At 43.4% G+C, this 19,954-nt stretch overlaps 1 pseudogene; it reads left to right on the top strand.

The window, feature by feature from the left end:
• LOC135550152 (plectin-like) overlaps positions 1-15,175 on the top strand; it is a 111,149-nt pseudogene extending 95,974 nt beyond the window's left edge.
• The last annotated feature ends 4,779 nt before the right edge of the window (positions 15,176-19,954 follow it).

Below are 19,954 nucleotides of genomic sequence, written 5' to 3'. Positions count from 1 at the left end.
CCTTGACACAATCCTGTCTCTGAACTCTACAGACAATTCCTTTGACCTCATGGCTTGGTTTTTGCTCTGACAACTGTGGGACTGTATATATACAGGTGTCTGCCTTTCCAAATCATGTCCAATCAATTGAATCAATCAAGTTTCTAAAAACCTGTTCACGCTTTTAAATAAGGCTGTAACGTAACAAAATCTGACCCGATTCAGGAAACTAAGCGTAACTAATGTGTTTTTTTGGCAAACAAACTTTTAAATAAGAAAACATTGTTAAATGATGAGCCTTGTTAGTTAAGCCACAGAAAAAGAGGGCAACCTTACCACTTGCCATGATTGGCTGAGATAATGAGTGGGCTGGACATGCCGAGAGAGGAGTTTGGATTGGTCTGCCATATTGAAGGCTTCTGTCTATTTGAGCTCATCAGTATGAATTGGTAATCCTGTCGAACACAGCCTTTTTTTTTAGGTATTGTGTAGTGGAGCTGCATAAGTGTTGCTTTCCAGTTTCTGGAGGATCAAGTTTTGAAATCAGTGGAATTAGAGTATGATAGCTAAAGAGATGGAGAAAACAGCTGTCTCCAGATCACATTTTCAAACTAAGGGCAACTGTGGTATGGCATTCCTGACAGGGAGACGCATCCATCAGGCATGATGATGTATACAGGTGAGATAGTCCAGCGATAGCTAGCTACATTTTCAGATATTACACGTTTGTAATTTTGACAAAGTGGTTTCATTTCAAGTGTACTGTTAGCTAGCTAGCTAACGTTAGCTGGCTGGTTCCCTAGCTGATGTTATTATTTGTTTCCCAGAGGCATTTTCTTTTCTAGTTAAAGCCTAATGCTAGCTAGCTAACATTGGCCCTGGTTGGTTAGCTATTGTTGGCACTTTGTTTGTTGTTGTTTAACCAGCTAACGTTACCTGGCTGGCTTTGTTAGCTAACGTTATGTGATGCATGTGATATTAAATGTTGTTAGCTAGGTGCTAGGTGCATTAGGTGCATTGTTTATCTAGCTAGCTAGCTATGGGTTAATGAATGCTCCTGCAACTCAGCATTCTTTGTTTTTACTAAAAAGTTATATTTTGGTTTCATCTGACCATATGACATTCTCCCAATCTTCTTCTGGATCATCCAAATGCTCTCTAGCACACTTCAGACGGGCCTAGACATGTACTGGCTTAAGCAGGGGGACACGTCTGGCACTGCAGGATTTGAGTCCCTGGCGGCGTAGTGTGTTACTGATGGTAGGCTTTGTTACTTTGGTCCCAGCTCTCTGCAGGTCATTCACTAGGTCCCCCCATGTGGTTCTGAGAGTTTTGCTCACCGTTCTTGTGATCATTTTGACCCCACGGGGTGAGATCTTGCGTGGAGCCCCAGATCAGTGGTCTTGTATGTCTTCCATTTCCTAATAATTTCTCCCACAGTTGATTTCTTCAAACCAAGTGGTGCAGGTCTACAATTTTCTTTCTGGTGTCCTTAGACAGCTCTTTGGTCTTGGCCATAGTGGAGTTTGGAGTGTGACTGTTTGAGGTTGTAGACAGGTGTCTTTTATACTGATAACACGTTCAAACAGGTGCCATTAATACAGGTAACGAGTGGAGGACAGAGGAGCCTCTTAATGAAGAAGTTACAGGTCTGTGAGAGCAAGAAATCTTGCTTGTTTGTAGGGGGGCAAATACTTATTTTCCACCATAATTTGCAAATAAATTCATTAAAAATCCTACATGATTTTCTGGATTTTTTTTTCCCTCATTTTGTCTGTCATAGTTGAAGTGTAACTATGATGAAAATTACAGGCCTCTCTCATCTTTTTAAGTGGGAGAACTTGCACAATTTGTGGCTGACTAAATACTTTTTTGCCCCACTGTATATGTCCTAAGCTAAGGTGTACTGTTAGCTAGCTAGCTAACGTTAGCTGGCTGGCTACCTAGCGGATGTTATTGTTCATTTCCCAGTGCTGTTTGCTTTTCTAGTTAGAACCTAATGTGGCTCCCGAGTGGAGCAGTGGTCTAAGTCACTGCATCTCAGTACTAGAGGCATCACTACAGACACCCTGGTTCAAATCCAGGCTGTATCACAACCGGATGTGATTGGGAGTCCCATAGGGCGGCACACAATTGGCCCAGTGTTGTCTGGCTTTGGCCGATGTCAGTCGTCATTGTAAATTAGAATTTGTTCTTAGTTAGTTTGTTGCCTAGTTAAATATATGTATTTTTTTTATTCATGTTGGCACCTTGTTCGTTGTTGGCACTTTGTTCATTGTTGCTTAACTAGCTAGCTGGCTGGCTCGTTAGCAAACATTACGTGACGTGTGTATAACACCAGTTGAATATGGCCGGTGCCAGTAACGGCTGTTTTCATGTTATCCAGAGGTAAACAAATCATCAGCCAGAGAGTCAAGTGTGCGCTCCAAGAGCGAAACGAGATGGGTGGGGCTAAAGCTTAAGAGGGTGTGAATGATGCTGAATCGGTGTAGACAAAGAAGAGCTCATCACTAGATATCAAAACATTTGAAGGTGATTTTCTCAAAAGTGAGTTTACAAGTTGATCAACTTTCAAAGCAGAATTACTCTCCCATTATTCCTCAAATGCAGTGTATGATATACCATTGTGTAGCTCTGAGTCTCTAATGTATCCAATGTAAAAAAACACAATTTCAGCTTTTGCTACAGAAGACCAAATCCAGGTGGTGAGTCACAAATGTGGAAAAAGTGAAGGGGTCTGAATACTTTCCGAATGCACTGTAGCTATCAGTATTTTAATTAATTATTTTATACAGTCATTGTTGATCATCTTTTATCAAAGGTGTCAATAATTGTGGACCCCACTCTGTCTACCTACATGTACTTAAACGTTTAACTTTTTTGAGTATTTCAAACAGCTCAAACATTTATTTTCTAACACTGTAATACTTAGCATTGTTTTACCCTTTTCTGTTTGCTTCCACTCATACAGACAGCTGCTGAAATACTAAAGAAGGAGGAGAGAAAAAAGTTGGCTGAGATGCAGGCTGAATTAGACAAACAAAGGCAGTTAGCTGAGGCACACATCCAAGCTATCACTAAAGCGGAACAAGAAGCCCAGTAACTCAAGTTGAAAATGAAAGAAGAGGTCAGCAGGAGAGAGGTTGTGAAAGTAGATTCTGAGAAACAGAAGCACAACATACAGCAGGAGCTGCACAAACTCAAGAACCTGTCAGAGCAGGAAATCCAAAACAAGAGCCAGCAGGTTGAGGAGGCACAGTATAGTCGTACCAAGATGGAGGAGGAGATCCATATCATCAGAATCCAATTAGAGACTACCATAAAGCAAAAGGCCACAGCTGAGGCCCAACTTCAGCAGCTAAGGGACATGGCTGCCGAGGCTGAGAGACTGAGGAAAGTTACTCAGGAGGAGGCAGAGAAGCTTCGCAAGCAGGTGAATGAAGAGAATCAGAAAAAGCGCAACGCAGAGGAGGAGCTGAATCGCAAAACAGAGGCAGAACAAGAAGCTGCCAAGCAAAAGCAGAAGGCCCTGGATGAGTTGCAGAAGTTCAAGATGCAAGCTGAAGAGGCAGAGAGGCGCATGAAACAGACAGAAGGGGAGAAGCATAGGCAGGTCATGGTTGCAGAGGAGGTGGCACAGAAGAGTGCTGCCACCGAACTGCAGACCAAACGCTTGTCCTTTAATGAGAAGGCAGTAAAGCTTGAGGCATTGCTGAAACAAGAACAGGGCACTGTTATTCAGTTGCAGGAAGAGGCAGAGTATCTCAAGAAGCAACAAGAATAAGCCAACAAAGCCAGGGAGGAAGCAGAGAAGGAGCTTGAGAAGTGGAGGCAGAAAACCAATGAGGCACTCCGTTTGAGGCTTCAGGCTGAGGAAGAAGCCCACAAGAAGAGCCAGGCTCAGGAGGAAGCCGAGAAACCGAAAGAGGAAGCTGAGCAAGAGGCAAAGAAAAGGGCTAAGGCTGAAAAGGCTGCTCTTTAGCAAAAGGAAATGGCAGAGAAGGAGCTGGATAAACAGAAGAAATTGGCAGAGGGAACAGCACAGCAGAAACTCTCTGCAGAACAAGATTTAATTCGCCTAAGGTCTGACTTTGACCATGGTAAGCAACAGAGGTCTTTATGGGATGAAGAGCTCCAGCGCCTGAAAAATGAGGTGAATGCTGCAGTAAAAGAAAGGAAACAGCTAGAAGACTAACTGGCTAAAGTGAGAAGTGAAATGGAAGTTCTTCTTCAGTTGAAGTTCAAAGCTGAGAAGGAGACCATGTCTACAACAGAGAAAAGCAGAAATCTCCTTGAGTCTGAGGCATCAAAAATGAGGCAACTAGCTGAAGAGGCGACTAAGCTGAGATCAATCGCTGAAGAGGCAAAGAAGCAGAGGCAGGTAGCGGAGAATAATGCGGCTCGGCAAAGAGCAGAGGCTGAGAAGATACTCAAGGAAAAACTGGCAGCCATTAATGAAGCAACTGGCCTGAAAACTGAAGCTGAGATTGCCCTGAAGGATAAAGAGGCAGAAAATGAGAGACTTAGGAGAAAGGCCGAAGATGAGAGTTATCAGAGAAAGGTCTTAGAAGACCAAGCAAAACAGCACAAGCAAGACATTGATGAAAAGATCACACAGCTTATGAAGACTTCTGATTCTGAATTGGAGAGACAGAAGAAGATTGTAGAGGAAACTCTTAAGCAGAGGAGGGTATTCGAGGAGGAGATTTGCATCCTAAAACTAAACTTTGAGATGGCATCAACAGGCAAGTTGGATCTTGAGTTGGAGTTGAACAAGCTTAAAGGCATTGCAGATGAGACGCATAAGAACAGAGTCAAGGCTGAGGAAGAGGCAGAGAAACTCAGAAAGCTTGCTTTAGAGCAGGAGAACAAAAGAAAGCAAGCTGAAGAGAAAGTTAAAAAGATCACTGCTGCAGAGGAAGAAGCAGCGCAACAATGCCATGTAGCTCAGAAAGAAGTTGAGCGCCTCAAATCGATTGCTGCCGATGCTAACAAGCAGAAGGACAATGCTGACAAAGAAACAGAGAAACAGATTATTCTAGCCAAAGAGGCTGCACAGAAATTTAGTGATGCAGAAAAGAGAGCAGAGGATGTTCTGGTCAAGCAGAAAGAGGACAATCTTTCCCAGGCCAAGCTCAAAGAGGAGTTTGACATGGCTAAGAAACTTGCACAAGAAGCTGAGAAGGCCAAGGAGAAAGCTGAGAAAGAGGCTGCTTTACTCCGTCAAAAAGCAGAGAATGCTGAGAAACAGAAGAAAGCAGCTGAAGCTGAGGCTGCCAAACAGGCCAAGGCTCAGGGGGATGCTGAGAGACTGAAGAAGGAAGCAGAGCAGGAGGCTGCAAAGCGAGCAGAAGCTGAGGCTTCTGCTCTGAAACAGAAGCAGCAGGCAGACGCAGAGATGGCTAAGCACAAAGAGCTAGCTCAACAAACATTGAAGCAGAAGACACAAGTTGAGCAGGAGCTAGCAAAGGTGAAAATGCGACTGGATGAGACTGATAAGCAGAAATATGTTTTAGATGAGGAGCTTCAGCTCCAGAAGGATGGATGAAGGATGAAGTTAGCAATGCTGTCAAGCAGAAAGTTCAAGTTGAGCATGAGCTATTTAAGGTCAAGGTCCAGATGGAGGAGCTGGTCAAACTTAAGCTTAGAATTGAGAATGAGAATCAGCGTCTCATGAGTAAAGACAAAGCTAATGCTCAGAAATTCCTGGAAGAGGAGGCTGAGAACATGAAGAAGTTAGCAGAGGATGCTGCCAGGCTACGTTTAGAAGCTCAGGAGGCAGCCCAAGAGAGACAGATTGCAGAGTCCAAGCTTGCCGAACAGATGGCTCTTGCTGACAAAATGCTGAAGGAGAATATGCAGGCTATCCAAGAAGCAACTAAACTGAAAGCTGAGGCAGAGAAGCTCCAGAAACAAAAGGACAAAGCTCAGGAGCAGGCCCAAAAACTACTGGAGGACAAGCAGCAAATGCAGCAGCGTCTTGATGAGACAAAGGGCTTCCAAAAATCTCTAGAGGCTGAGCGCAAGAGGCAGCGTGAAACAACTGCAGAAGCAGAGAAATTGAAGCTTAGGGTGACACAGCTCAGTGAAGCTCAGTCCAAAGCAGAGGAGGAGGCCATAAAATTCAAGAAACAAGCTGATGAGATAAGAGTTTGTCTCCAAGAGAAAGAGCAAAATGCTTCAGAAAAAGTAATTGTAGATAAACTGGAGGGGCAGAGATTACAGAGAAGCAAACAGTCTGATAATTTATGTAAAACCATAGCTGACCTTGAGAAAGAAAAGGAGAAATTACAAAAAGAGGCTGCAGATCTACAGACTAAGTCTAAAGAGGTATTGTGCAATGTAAAATAATCTTGTGAAAATCCATTTGCAAATAACCATAAGCTTCTCAAAAACACTAACACATAAAGGAGATCCACATGTCCTATTCATGTGAATTGCAGAGACTGTCATCAATACTAAGTGTCTAGCTCATGAACTGAATGTTGCAGCGTTTTGTAAATGAAATTGTATTTTCTAGCAAATGCTTTTCAAATGAAACCGATTTCGAATACATTTCAGAATATTACATGTCGTATATATCATATTTATATATTAATATTTTGATATTATGTAGCATTTAACTATAATCAGAATAATATAATGTTAAGACCATGTGCAAAAATGTCTTTAAAGTTGTATTAATTTTATCTTTATTTTTTTATCTCCAAATTAGATGGCCAATGCCCAACAAAAGATGTGATGTAAGCAGAAAGATGTGCAATAAGCAGAAAGAGATGCAGAATATTGAAAATAAAAGGCTTGAACAAGAGAATTTGTTGGGTGAGGAGAATAAAAAGCTTCGTGAGAAGCTACAGCAAATTTCTACACCTAAAAAATCAGTAACACCCCACACTAAAGAAAGGGAGATTCAAACTGAGGAGGTCCCTGAAGACCAGCTAATTGCAATGACAATGGTGGGGACTACAAATAAAGTATTCAATGGGTCTGAAGTAGTAGATGGTGCAAAGAAAAACAAAGATTCACCATTTGCTTTTGATGGGATTAGGGACAAGGTTCCTGCCAGCAGGCTCCATGACATTGGTATACTGAACAAAATGGACTTTGACAAGCTGAAAACAGGGAAAACCACAGTGCAAGACCTGAGCAAGACCGAGAAAGTGAAAACATGTCTCAAAGGCAAGAATAGTGTTGGCGGAGTCTTGACCCCAGCCAAGCAGAAAATGAGTGTGTATCAAGCCATGAAAGAGAATAGACTTTCTCCTGGTGCTGCCACAATGCTTCTTGAAGCTCAGGCAGCATCTGGGTACCTCATTGATCCAGTGAAAAACAGAATGCTCTCTGTGGATGAAGCTGTGGAGGAATTAGGAGGAGGAATTAATAGGTCCAGAACTCCATATCAAAATGCTTTCTGCAGAAAAAGCAGCTACTGGTTACAAAGATCCTTATACTGGAGACAAAATCTCACTCTTTGAGGCAATGAAAAACGGTTTGATTGAACAAGACCAGGCCGTTAGACTTCTGGATGCTCAGATTGCAACTGGTGGAATAATTGACCCTGTCAATAGTCACCGTGTACCACTCCAGACAGCCTATAAGCAGGGCCAATTGGATTCTGAGATTAACAGAACTTTATCAAACCCTACTGCTGACTCAAAGTTATTCCTTGACCCAAGCACTCAGGAGAGCCTCACGTATCAGCAACTATTGGAGAGGTGCACCTCAGATGCAGAGACAGGCCTACTTGTGTTACCAATCACAGAGAACGCTGCACAAAGTGACAAGACCTACACAACTGAAGAGACTAAAGATGTACTCACTAAAGCAAATATCTCTGTTCTAGTTGGAAGATTCCAAGGAAAGACTGTGACCATTTGGGAAATCATTAACTCAGAGTATTTTACAGAGCTACAGAGGAAGGATCTGATTCATCAGTATAAGACCGGAAAAATCACAATAGAAAATTTTATCAAAATTGTAATTAGTGTTGTGGAAGACAAAGAGAAGAATGAAATTGTGTTTGATGGTCTGAGGACTCCTGTCACTGCAGCTGAACTTCTAGAATCAAAGATCATCAATAAAGACTTGTTCAACAAATTGCATAATGGCAAAACAACTGTCATTGAAATCTCTGAGATGGAGTGTGTTAAGAAAGCCTTAAGAGGAACACCTAGCATTGCTGGAGTGATCGTTGAGTCAACCAAGGAGAAAATACCATTCTATCAAGCTGTAAAGAAACAGATGCTCTCTCCCGAGACTGCATTGACTCTTCTTGAGGCTCAAGCTGGGACTGGATTTATAATTGACCCTGTCAAAAATCAGAAGCTCACTGTGGATGAGGCTGTTAAATCAGGTCTTGTTGGCCCAGAGATGCATGAAAAACTTCTGTCTGCAGAGAGAGCTGTTAATGGCTACAAAGATCCCTACACTGGAAAGAATGTATCCCTATTTCAGGCAATGTTGAAAGACCTTATTAAGAAAGACCAGGGTATCCGTCTGCTAGAGGCTCAGCTTGCAACTGGAGGTATAATTGATCCAGTCAAAAGTTATCGCATCCCACATGATGTTGCCTGTAAACGTGGATATTTTGAAGAAATTAACAAGACCTTGAGCAACCACACTGATGAAACTAAGGTATTCTTTGATCCTAACATGTGGGATAATGCATCTTATGTACAACTCATGAAAAAATGTGTCACTGACAAAGAGACTGGTTTTCCATTTCTTCTGCTCTCAGAGAATGCAATTCAAAGTCAAAAGAGAAACAAAAGTCAAGAGGATCATCAATACACTGAGCTCCAGATCAAAGATGCCTTGAATCAGGCAACAATGGAGCTGCAGTATGGACCTTTCAAAGGAAGGAAAGTCACTATTTGGGAGATCACAAACTCTGAATATATTACAGAGGAACAAAGAATCGAGGTAATTCAACAGTACAGAACTGGAACAGTGACTATTGAACAAATTATTACAATCCTTGTCACAATGGTTGATAAAAAGGAGACCAAGAAACAGGAAAAAGAACAGGCCAGCTTTGAAGGTCTTAGAGCACCTGTCACTGCCAACTCATTGTTTGAATCCAAAATAATTGATGAAGCTACATATGATCAGCTCCAACAGGGCGAAAAGAAACCGAAAGAAATCAGTGACATGGACGCAGTCAGGAAATACTTGCAAGGAACAGATGGACAGATTGCAGGCATCTATATGGGTGACTCAAAGGAAAAGGTTAGCATTTATCAAGCAATGAAGAAGAATATATTGAGACAAAATGCAGGTCTTGCATTACTCGAGGTACAAGCAGCAACTGGTTTCATTATCGATCCTGTTAAAAACCAGCGGTACACTGTGGATGATGCTGTGAAAGCAGGAGTTGTTGGTCCTGAGGTTCACGAGAAACTTCTTTCAGCTGAGAAAGCAGTGACTGGTTTCAGAGATCCATACACAGGCAACATTATTTCCCTCTTCCAAGCCATGAAGAAGGAGCTTGTGCTACGAGAACATGCCATTCCCCGTTTGGAAGCTCAGATGGCCACAGGAGGGATTATTGATCCAGTCAGCAGTCACCGTGTCCCAAATGATGTGGCCTTCCAACGTGGCTATTTCAATAAGCAGATGGCTAAGACCTTTACTGACCCGTCAGGGGATATCAAAGCCTTCGTTGACCCCAACACTAATGAAAGTTACACGTATAAACAACTGCAAGAGAAATGCATAAGAGATCCAGATACTGGTCTGTGCTTCCTGCCACTATCAAAAGCTGAAGCTCAAAGTCCAGTGGAAAAGTCCTACGTATACACAGAAGAACAGGCACAGACAGACTTGACTAACAGTCAAGTGGATATCCCTCATCAGACCTATAGAGGAAAGGTAATGACCCTATGGGATGTCATGATGTCAAACCTGCTCCCTGAGGCGGAAAAGCTAAGGCTCCTGGAACAGTATCGCCGTGGGCAAATCACAAAGGAGAGAATGATCATCATCGTCATTGAAATTATTGAACAAAGGGACATACTGAAAGTAGAGCAGAGCATGTCCTGTGATGTGATCAGACGAAGAGTCACTATTGAGGAGCTCTACATTTCTCGCATTATCGATCTTCAAACATACAATCTTTGAAGCAAGAGAAGAAAACTATCCGTGAGGTTATGGAAATGCCATCTGTAAAGCAGTATCTGTTTGGCACTGGCAGTATTGCTGGAATCCTCTCAGACTCCCCCTCTAAGGTCAGTATTTACCAGGCATTGAAGAGAGGTCTCATTAAGCCTGATTTTGCTATCAGTCTCCTGGAGGCCCAAGCAGCAACAGGATTCATCATTGACCCCGTGAAAGATGAATTGCTAACTGTTGACGAGGCTGTGCGCAAAGGGATAGTCGGCCCTGAAATCCATGACAAACTTCTTTCTGCCGAGAGGGCAGTCACTGGCTACAAGGATCCTTACAGTGGAAAAGTAATCTCTCTCTTCCAAGCGATGAAAAAATACCTTGTTCCTGAGGATTATGCCCTGAGGCTCCTGGAAGCACAGGCTTACACTGGAGGCCTTATGGATCCAGAATACTACTTCCACCTTCCCACAGATGTTGCCATGCAACGCGGGTACATCAATAAGGAAACATTTGACAGGATCACTGATCCAAACTGTGATGTACAAGGTTATGTTGATCCAACCACAGAGGAGAGACAGACCTATGCCCAACTGCTGAAGAGATGCAAAGTTGATAAAGAGAGAGGTCTGCGATTACTTTCAATGGCAGACAAAAGGCTGCTTTTCAAGGGTCTCAGAAAGCAAGTTACCTTGGATGAGCTGCTTTGTTCGCAGATTATTGACTAAAAGACATACAATGATCTCACTGAAGGCCTTATCTCAGTGGAAGAGGTCAGCAGAGAAGTGAAGAAGTACCTTGAGGGCACAAGCTGCATTGCCGGAGTATATGTAGAATCTAGCAAAGATCGCCTGTCAACCTACCAAGCAATGAAAAAGAACATGATAAGACCCGGGACAGCCTTTGAATTTCTTGAGGCTCAAGCAGCAACAGGATATATAATTGACCCAATACAGAACCTGAAGCTGAATGTTAGTGAAGCTGTTAAAATGGGAGTCGTTGGTTCAGAGTTCAAAGACAAGCTCATCTCTGCTGAGCATGCCGTTACAGGCTACAGGGATCCGTACTCTGGCAAGAACGTCTCTCTCTTCCAGGCTATGAAAAAGGGTCTCATTCTGAAAGACCATGGCATTCGACTCTTGGAAGCCCAAATTGCCACTGGTGGGATCGTTGATCCAGAAGGGAGTCACCGCTTGCCAGTTGAGATGGCCTACACACGTGGTCTGTTTGATGAGGAGATTAATGGCTTTCTTACAGACCCATCTGATGACACTAAAGGCTTCTTTGACCCTAACACTGAGGAGAACCTCACTTACCTGCAGCTGATGGAGCGATGCCTGATTGACCCGGACACTGGACTTGCACTTTTGCTGTTAAAAGAAAAGAAACGTGAGAGGAAGACATCCTCCAAATCGTCTGTGCGTAAACGTAGAGTAGTCATTGTTGACCCAGAGACAGGCAAAGAGATGTCTGTGTATGAGGCATATCACAAAGGACTTATTGATCACCAGACCTACATGGAGCTTGCAGAGCAGGAGTGTGAGTGGGAGGAGATTACTATCTCCTCATCTGATGGTGTTGTGAAGTCCATGATCATTGATAGAAGGTCTGGCCAGCAGTATGATATTGATGATGCCACCACAAAGGGCCTCATTGACCAGTCTGCTCTGGATCAGTACCGTGCTGGCACTCTGTCCATCACAGAGTTTGCGGACATGCTGTCCGGAAATGTAAGTGGCACCAGACCTAGGTCATCCTCCTTTGGGTCCACATTATCTTACTCCAATAGTTCAGCCCCCTCTATCAAACCCTCAGCAACAATATGGAATGACCCAACAGAAGAATCGGGCCCTGTAGCTGGAATACTAGATACTGACACATTGGATAAGGTGTCAGTGACAGAAGCCATGCACAGAAATCTTGTGGACAATATCACAGGTCAAAGATTGCTGGAGGCTCAGGCTTCCACTGGTGGCATCATTGATCCAAATACTGGAGAGAAATTCTCAGTTGCAGGTGCAGTGAACATGGGACTTGTGAATAAGATCATGGTTGACCGAATCAACCTGGCACAGAAGGCCTTCAATGGATTTGAGGATCCCCGAACCAAAACAAAAATGTCTGCTGCACAAGCATTAAAAAAGGGGTGGTTTTATTATGAGGCGGGACAGAGATTCCTAGAAGTACAATATCTAACTGGTGGTTTGATCGAACCAGATGTCAATGGCAGAGTTCCACTGGATGTTGCTGTCAACAAGGGCACCCTAGATGCACGTACTGCACAGAAGCTACGGGATATCAGTGGATACACCAAATACCTCACCTGCCCCAAGACAAAGCTTAAGATCTCATACAAGGATGCCATGGATAGAAGCATGATTGAGGAGGGTTCTGGTCTGTGTCTGTTGGAAGGGTCTTCTCAGTCAAGTAAAGGCCTTTACAGTCCTTACAGTGTTAGCAGTTCTGGGTCAGCATCCGGTTCCTGGCCCGACTCAAGAACTGGCTCCAGGTCAGGCTCCAGACGAGGGAGCTTTGATGCCACAGGCTCTGGCTTCTCCACTAATTTATCTTCCTCATCCTTCAGCTCCACAAGCTATGGGCGCAGATATGATGCAGGATCACACAGCGGACTTAGCATGGATGCGCTAGCACAGGCCCTGACATCATTAGCAATGGGCAGGAACTGCAATTCTGAAGAGAGAATTTTTACCACAATACAAACCAATTACTCCCCAGTTGCCTAATTCTTATTAGAAAAATAGTCTATCTTTATTCTGCTCTGCATGTGGTTATTATGGGGCTTTTCAGCAATATATTGTCATTATTTTTGCTGTTTTTTTAAGTTAATTTTGTCAATTTGATTCAGTTTTACATTTTCAAAGTACATTTTAAGTTGCTCGCTTTTGTATTGTGTCTGAGAAGTCAATTTTTGTTGCATTATTTATATGCTTAAATACAGAAGAGCTGACAGTTTGAATACAATCTTTTTATTTTTAGCAACTACAATGATATTGATAATAACGTTTTATTAGACGTAATATTAGACATATTGAAAATGTTCTATTTTTAAGTCAGCTTGTTATTAATTGTAATTAACATTTTCTGACTTGGGTTAAAATTATATTTGGATTCTATTAAATTCCATCAAAGAAAGTATATTGGTTAAAGTATCCATTTTTATAGCAAACCAAATTAGATGTGAAAGCTGTTATACTATTTGGTATGACATTTAGAATATCTAGAAATAGATACAAAACTTCCAATCTGCAGAGCAGAGTAAAGAGTCACAGAACAATGAATTATTATAACACTGGAGCAAATGCTTCAAGACAACCAAGCCTCAATCTTTTCTTATCTCTGCTACACTGTCCCTAATACTGTGCCAATGTCTGGATTCTACCTATCCCCTGCTTGTGATATACAATGGACTACCAAACAGTTAAAACTATGCAGTCTTTATACAGTTAAGCATCCTTCTGGAGAGAGCATTCCAAGGATGGCAATCCCAACATAATAAAACATGGACCAACACACTTGAAGTAAAAGATGCCTCACATCACCATGAAACACCATTGGACACCCCTGGTCTCATCTCAAGCTGCAATAACTTCTCAGCAGAAATCTTTTTGCCAGACACAAATCTTAAATCAATTCTGTATATTCAAGTAATTGTTTTCTTCATTTTGTTGAAGCCTACGTTTTCCTGAGACCGTCAAGTCAAAACGAAGAACTTAGCTGAAATAAACGTTAGTGTTCACACTTAAGACTACACCGAGATACATTTACATAATTCATTTTAGCCTTTTTATTTTTCAGACAATTATTAACAAATAACTCTGAAAAGGCAGATCTTAATGTTTATTATGCAAAATATAATGTATCATTGTACTGCCTTCTGATCTCATATTGTAACAGCCCTAACCACCACCACATGAATCACAATTGCTGTATTGTAATGTTTTAGTTAGTGCCTGCATATTCAATGCATGAAAGGGTTTCACAGACTACAAGGTGTGAATATTACTGTAAATTGAGTGATTCAGAACTGGAAAAATAATATGGTTATTATCAGGTATTTCCCAAATTCATGGCAGTCAAACAGTATTCATACCGCATCAACACCCTTTTATTTCACTAGATTAAACTAAGAACATTTGTACAAGGCTAAGATTTAAATAAATGTTTATCACAAAAATTATTCAGTTTTGAAATGTATAAGACAATCTTTACTGACTGTATTCTACATATTTGGAAAATATATTTTAGCTTCGTCACTTGTTGCCTCGGTAACCAGCGTTCATATTTTCCAAGACAATTGCTTGTTTTTTTCTTCCTTAGAAGTACTTTCCTTAGAACATCATGATTTACAATCTCAATATTCATTATATTTTCATATGATACATTTTATTTTTGCTTTGCATGTTGTACAAACCTGGTTGAAAATATGCAATATAAATAGTTGTATCCATTTTTTCATTGTGAAGCCTTTAAAATGGTTTGAAGGATGTACTTTAAAGTTGGGTTAACAGGCATGGTTAAAATGGTGTATTGAAAGGGTGACATAGTATTTTAATGTTAACACCTTAAGAATGTAAATAAACTTATGAGGTATCAATACGAAATGCAATGTCTTTTGAGTATTTACATTTTTTTATGTTCGAGTGAAGATTTTTGCACTCCAAACAAATCTTTATGTAAAGATGCACTATGCAGATATCGCTCCACCATTACCTGGTTGCTGAAATGTATAATTATTTGCCTAATTTCAGTTTATTTAACCAAACAAGTAAGTTTTGTATAGAAAATATTTGTACCATGTAAACTGCTGCAAAATATATTTTTCATAACCAAAAATATTGTATTTTCAGCTGTTTGAAGCCGGCGTACAAAACCGAAAGCAAAAGATGCGGAAAAATTAACTTTAGAACGGGAAGCATAGAAATATATCAAATTGAACAGATCTAACGCTTCTTATTGTCACGCCCTGGTCGAAGTATAGTCTTTGTCTTCATTGACTTGGTCAGGCCAGGGTGTGACATGGGTTTATTGTGGTGTGTTTTGTCATGGGGTTTTGTTAGGTATTGGGTTTGTGACTTAGTGGGGTTATCTAGCATAGTCTATGGCTGTCTGGAGTGGTTCTCAATCAGAGGCAGGTGTTTATCGTTGTCTCTGATTGGGAACCATATTTAGGCAGCCATATTCTTTGAGTGTTTCGTGGGTGATTGTTCCTGTCTCTGTGTTTGTCACCAGAGAGGCTGTTTAGGTTTTCACGTACGTTTGTTGTTTTGTATTGTTCAGACTCTTCCAGATCCGTCAGTCTGCCAGGATCTGCCAGTCAGCCAGACTCTTCCAGATCTGCCAGTCAGCCAGACTCTTCCAGATCTGCCAGTCAGCCAGACTCTTCCAGATCTGCCAGTCAGCCAGACTCTTCCAGATCTGCCAGTCAGCCAGACTCTTCCAGATCTGCCAGTCAGCCAGACTCTTCCAGATCTGACAGTCAGCCAGACTCATCCAGGTCAGCCAGACTCATCCAGATCCGCCAGTCAGCCAGACTCATCCAGATCCGCCAGTCAGCCAGACTCATCCAGATCCGCCAGTCAGCCAGACTCATCCAGATCCGCCAGTCAGCCAGACTCATCCAGATCCGCCAGTCAGCCAGACTCATCCAGATCCGCCAGTCAGCCAGACTCATCCAGATCCAGTCAGCCAGACTCATCCAGCCAGCCAGACTCATCCAGCAGTCAGCCAGACTCATCCAGATCCGCCAGTCAGCCAGACTCATCCAGATCCGCCAGACTCTTCAGCCAGACTCATCCAGATCCGACTCTTCCAGTCAGACTCTTCCAGACTCATCCAGATCCGCCAGACTCATCCAGCCAAACTCATCCAGATCCGCAGTCAGTCAGCCAGACTCATCCAGATCCAGATCCGCCAGTCAGACTCATCCAGATCCGCCAGTCAGCCAGACTCATCCAGATCCGCCAGTCAGCCAGACTCATCCAGATCCGCCAGTCAGCCAGACTCTTCCAGATCCGCCAGTCAGCCAGACTCATCCAGATCCGCCAGTCAGCCAGACTCTTCCAGATCCGCCAGTCAGCCAGACTCTTCCAGATCCCGCCAGTCAGCCAGACTCATCCAGATCCGCCAGTCAGCCAGACTCATCCAGATCCGCCAGTCAGCCAGACAGATCCGCCAGTCAGCCAGACTCATCCAGATCCGCCAGTCAGCCAGACTCATCCAGATCCGCCAGTCAGCCAGACTCATCCAGATCCGCCAGTCAGCCAGACTCATCCAGATCCGCCAGTCAGCCAGACTCATCCAGATCCGCCAGTCAGCCAGACTCATCCAGATCCAGATCCGCCAGACTCTTCCAGATCCGCCAGACTCTTCCAGATCCGCCAGACTCTTCCAGATCCGCCAGACTCATCCAGATCCGCCAGTCAGCCAGACTCTTCCAGATCCGCCAGACTCTTCCAGATCCGCCAGACTCTTCCAGACTCTTCCAGATCCCAGACTCTTCCAGATCCGCCAGTCAGCCAGACTCATCCAGATCCGCCAGTCAGCCAGACTCATCCAGATCCGCCAGTCAGCCAGACTCATCCAGATCCGCCAGTCAGCCAGACTCATCCAGATCCGCCAGTCAGCCAGACTCATCCAGATCCGCCAGTCAGCCAGACTCATCCAGATCCGCCAGTCAGCCAGACTCTTCCAGATCCGCCAGTCAGCCAGACTCTTCCAGATCAGACTCTTCCAGCCAGACTCTTCCAGATCCGCCAGACTCTTCCAGATCCAGATCCGCCAGACTCTTCCAGATCCGCCAGACTCTTCCAGATGCAAGACTCTTCCCAGACTCTTCCAGATGCAAGACTCATCCAGACTCAGCCGGACTCATCCAGATCCGCCAGTCAGCCGGACTCTTCCAGATCCGCCAGTCAGCCGGACTCATCCAGATCCGCAGTCAGACTCATCCAGATCCGCCAGTCAGCCGGACTCATCCAGATCCGCCAGTCAGCCAGACTCATCCAGATCCGACTCAGCCAGACTCATCCAGAGATCCAGACTCATCCAGATCCGCCAGTCAGCCAGACTCATCCAGATCCGCCAGTCAGCCAGACTCATCCAGATCCGCCAGACTCATCCAGATCCGCCAGTCAGCCAGACTCATCCAGGTCAGCCAGACTCATCCAGATCCGCCAGTCAGCCAGACTCATCCAGATCCGCCAGACTCTTCCAGATCCGCCAGTCAGCCAGACTCTTCCAGATCCGCCAGTCAGCCAGACTCATCCAGGTCAGCCAGACTCATCCAGATCCGCCAGTCAGCCAGACTCATCCAGATCCGCCAGTCAGCCAGACTCTTCCAGATGCGCCAGACTCTTCCAGATGCGCCAGACTCTTCCAGATGCGCCAGACTCTTCCAGATGCGCCAGACTCTTCCAGATGCGCCAGACTCTTCCAGATCCGCCAGTCAGCCAGACTCTTCCAGGTCCGCCAGACTCATCCAGATCCGCCAGTCAGCCAGACTCTTCCAGATCCGCCAGTCAGCCAGACTCATCCAGGTCAGCCAGACTCATCCAGGTCAGCCAGTCAGCCAGACCCTTCCAGATCCGCCAGACCCTTCCAGATCCGCCAGTCAGCCAGACCCTTCCAGATCCGCCAGCCAGCCAGGATCTGCCAGATCCAACTACCTGCCTGAGCTTCCTCTCAGTGCTGAGCTTCCCCTCAGTCCCGAGCTGCCCTCAGTCCAGTGGGGTTCTGGGTGAGGACCACTAGGCCATGGTCGCCGGCGAGGGTGGACTATCCAAGGACGCGAGGAGGGGGGACTAAGACATTGATAAAGTGGGGTCCACGTCCCGCGCCGGAGCCGCCACCATGGACAGATGCCCACCCGGACCCTCCCCTAGGGTTTTTGGTGTGCGGGAGTCCTCACCTTACGGGGGGGGGGTTCTGTCATGCCCTGGTCGAAGTATATTGTGTTTGTCTTCATTGATTTGGTCAGGCCAGGGTGTGACATGGGTTTATTGTTGTGTGTTTTGTCTTGGGGCTTCAGGCAGGTGTTTATCGTTGTCTCTGATTGGGAACCATATTTAGGCAGCCATATTCTTTGAGTGTTTTGTGAGTGATTGTTCCTGTCTCTGTGTTTGTTGTCACCAGATAGGCTGTTTAGGTTTTCACGTTACGTTTGTTGTTTTGTATTGTTCATGTTTATTCGTTCGTTAAACATGTATGAAAATTACCACGCCGCATTTTGGTCCGCTTCTCCTTCACCAGAGGAAAACCGTAACACTTATACTTGCTTTCAGTGAGAATGATAGATATAATAACTCACATTTCTATGTGTATTTTGTCAGCTCGCCCAATAACTGTAGCTTTAATTCAGTGGAATTCAACACAAGAATAAGGGCCTTATGGATGTAATTGGAGCATCAGTATTTTAAGGTTTGAATGCATTGCTCTTAGACATTTGTCACCTCCAGTAATTTATTGTACTCACAAAACACTATACACAACTCACTTGCTCTTGATAGCTTTCTAATTCTTCTGAATTATTTAATGACACAGACAATAATACAATACAAAAGGTGTGGAACTCTATCTTTACACAAGTTAAATTGAGCCACAGTTTACATATCTAATATTTGTCACTGTTAAGTGTCAAATGAGGTGTTAGAAAAGGGGATACTATTCCATCCAATTGGTGACAGATTCTCATTGTGAATATTAAAAAATCTGCATGAAGAAAATGTGTATTTTGCCACCAGTGGTGTTTCCACCAAACGGACTTCTTGCACATAAAAATCAGTGCATGTTGACATATGCACACAAAATGTAGCTTTTCACTTAAGTTTTCATGTACCAAATAAAAATCTAAAATTCAATCTATTTCCATTGCATTTTTGACTTTGCATTTTTTAATTTAGAAATTAATCTTAATCTAAACTATATTTTTCACAATTTCTTGTTTACAGGGAGCTATAGGTACCATCTCTGCACATTGGGAAATACATACAGTTATTATTTTGGATATTGAAATGTCAACTATTCATGGAGTTGTACATCGTACCTAAAATCATAAGACTCAACATTTCCCCCCCAAAACAATTCTCAGGACACTCATCAACTGTTTGAGGTCTAGCAATGCAGCTCATATTGAGAAAAAGATTATATAGTGAAATGCCTATTAGTCATTGTCCTATTGGTTTGTTGCTGTATGATGTTTGCAACAAACAGTATTTACTCAAAGTCGAGAACATACTCAGTCGAACCACACTAGCGGAATCTATTACCAGACACTGCCTGCAGACACGGTGTAACCCAGACTACCATCTCTGAATGGTTTAATAAGCACTTGACCTATTCTATCCATATGTTGCTGTCCGAAAGCAATGTCAACAGTGACCCTCAAGTGGTCGAAGGTCAGTGACCGGTGCGTATTGAATATACATTTGAAACAAATTAATATCAATATTGTAACGGCAGATCTCCTCTTTGGCTGAAGAGAAGTAAGGATCGAACCAAGATGCAGCGTGGTAAGTGTCCATAATATTTTTAATAAAGACGAATGAACACTCGAACAAAAACAATAAACGATAACGTGAAATCTACAAAAACCGAAACAGTACCGTGTGACGACAAACATGGAAACAAACACCCACAAAACAACAGTGAAACCCAGGCTACCTAAGTATGATTCTCAATCAGAGACAACTAATGACACCTGCCTCTGATTGAGAACCATACTAGGCCGAAACAGAAACCAAACATAAAAAAACTGCCCACCCCAACTCATGCCCTGACCATACTAAATAAAGACAAGACAAAGGAAATAAAGGTCAGAATGTGACAGTACCCCCCCCCCACAAAGGTGCGGACT

The sequence above is a fragment of the Oncorhynchus masou genome, chromosome 12 (genome assembly GCF_036934945.1).
Source record: "Oncorhynchus masou masou isolate Uvic2021 chromosome 12, UVic_Omas_1.1, whole genome shotgun sequence".
NCBI lineage: Eukaryota > Metazoa > Chordata > Actinopteri > Salmoniformes > Salmonidae > Oncorhynchus > Oncorhynchus masou.
The sequence above is the reverse complement of the archived record's forward strand: the minus strand, read 5'-3'. Positions and strand labels throughout refer to the sequence as shown.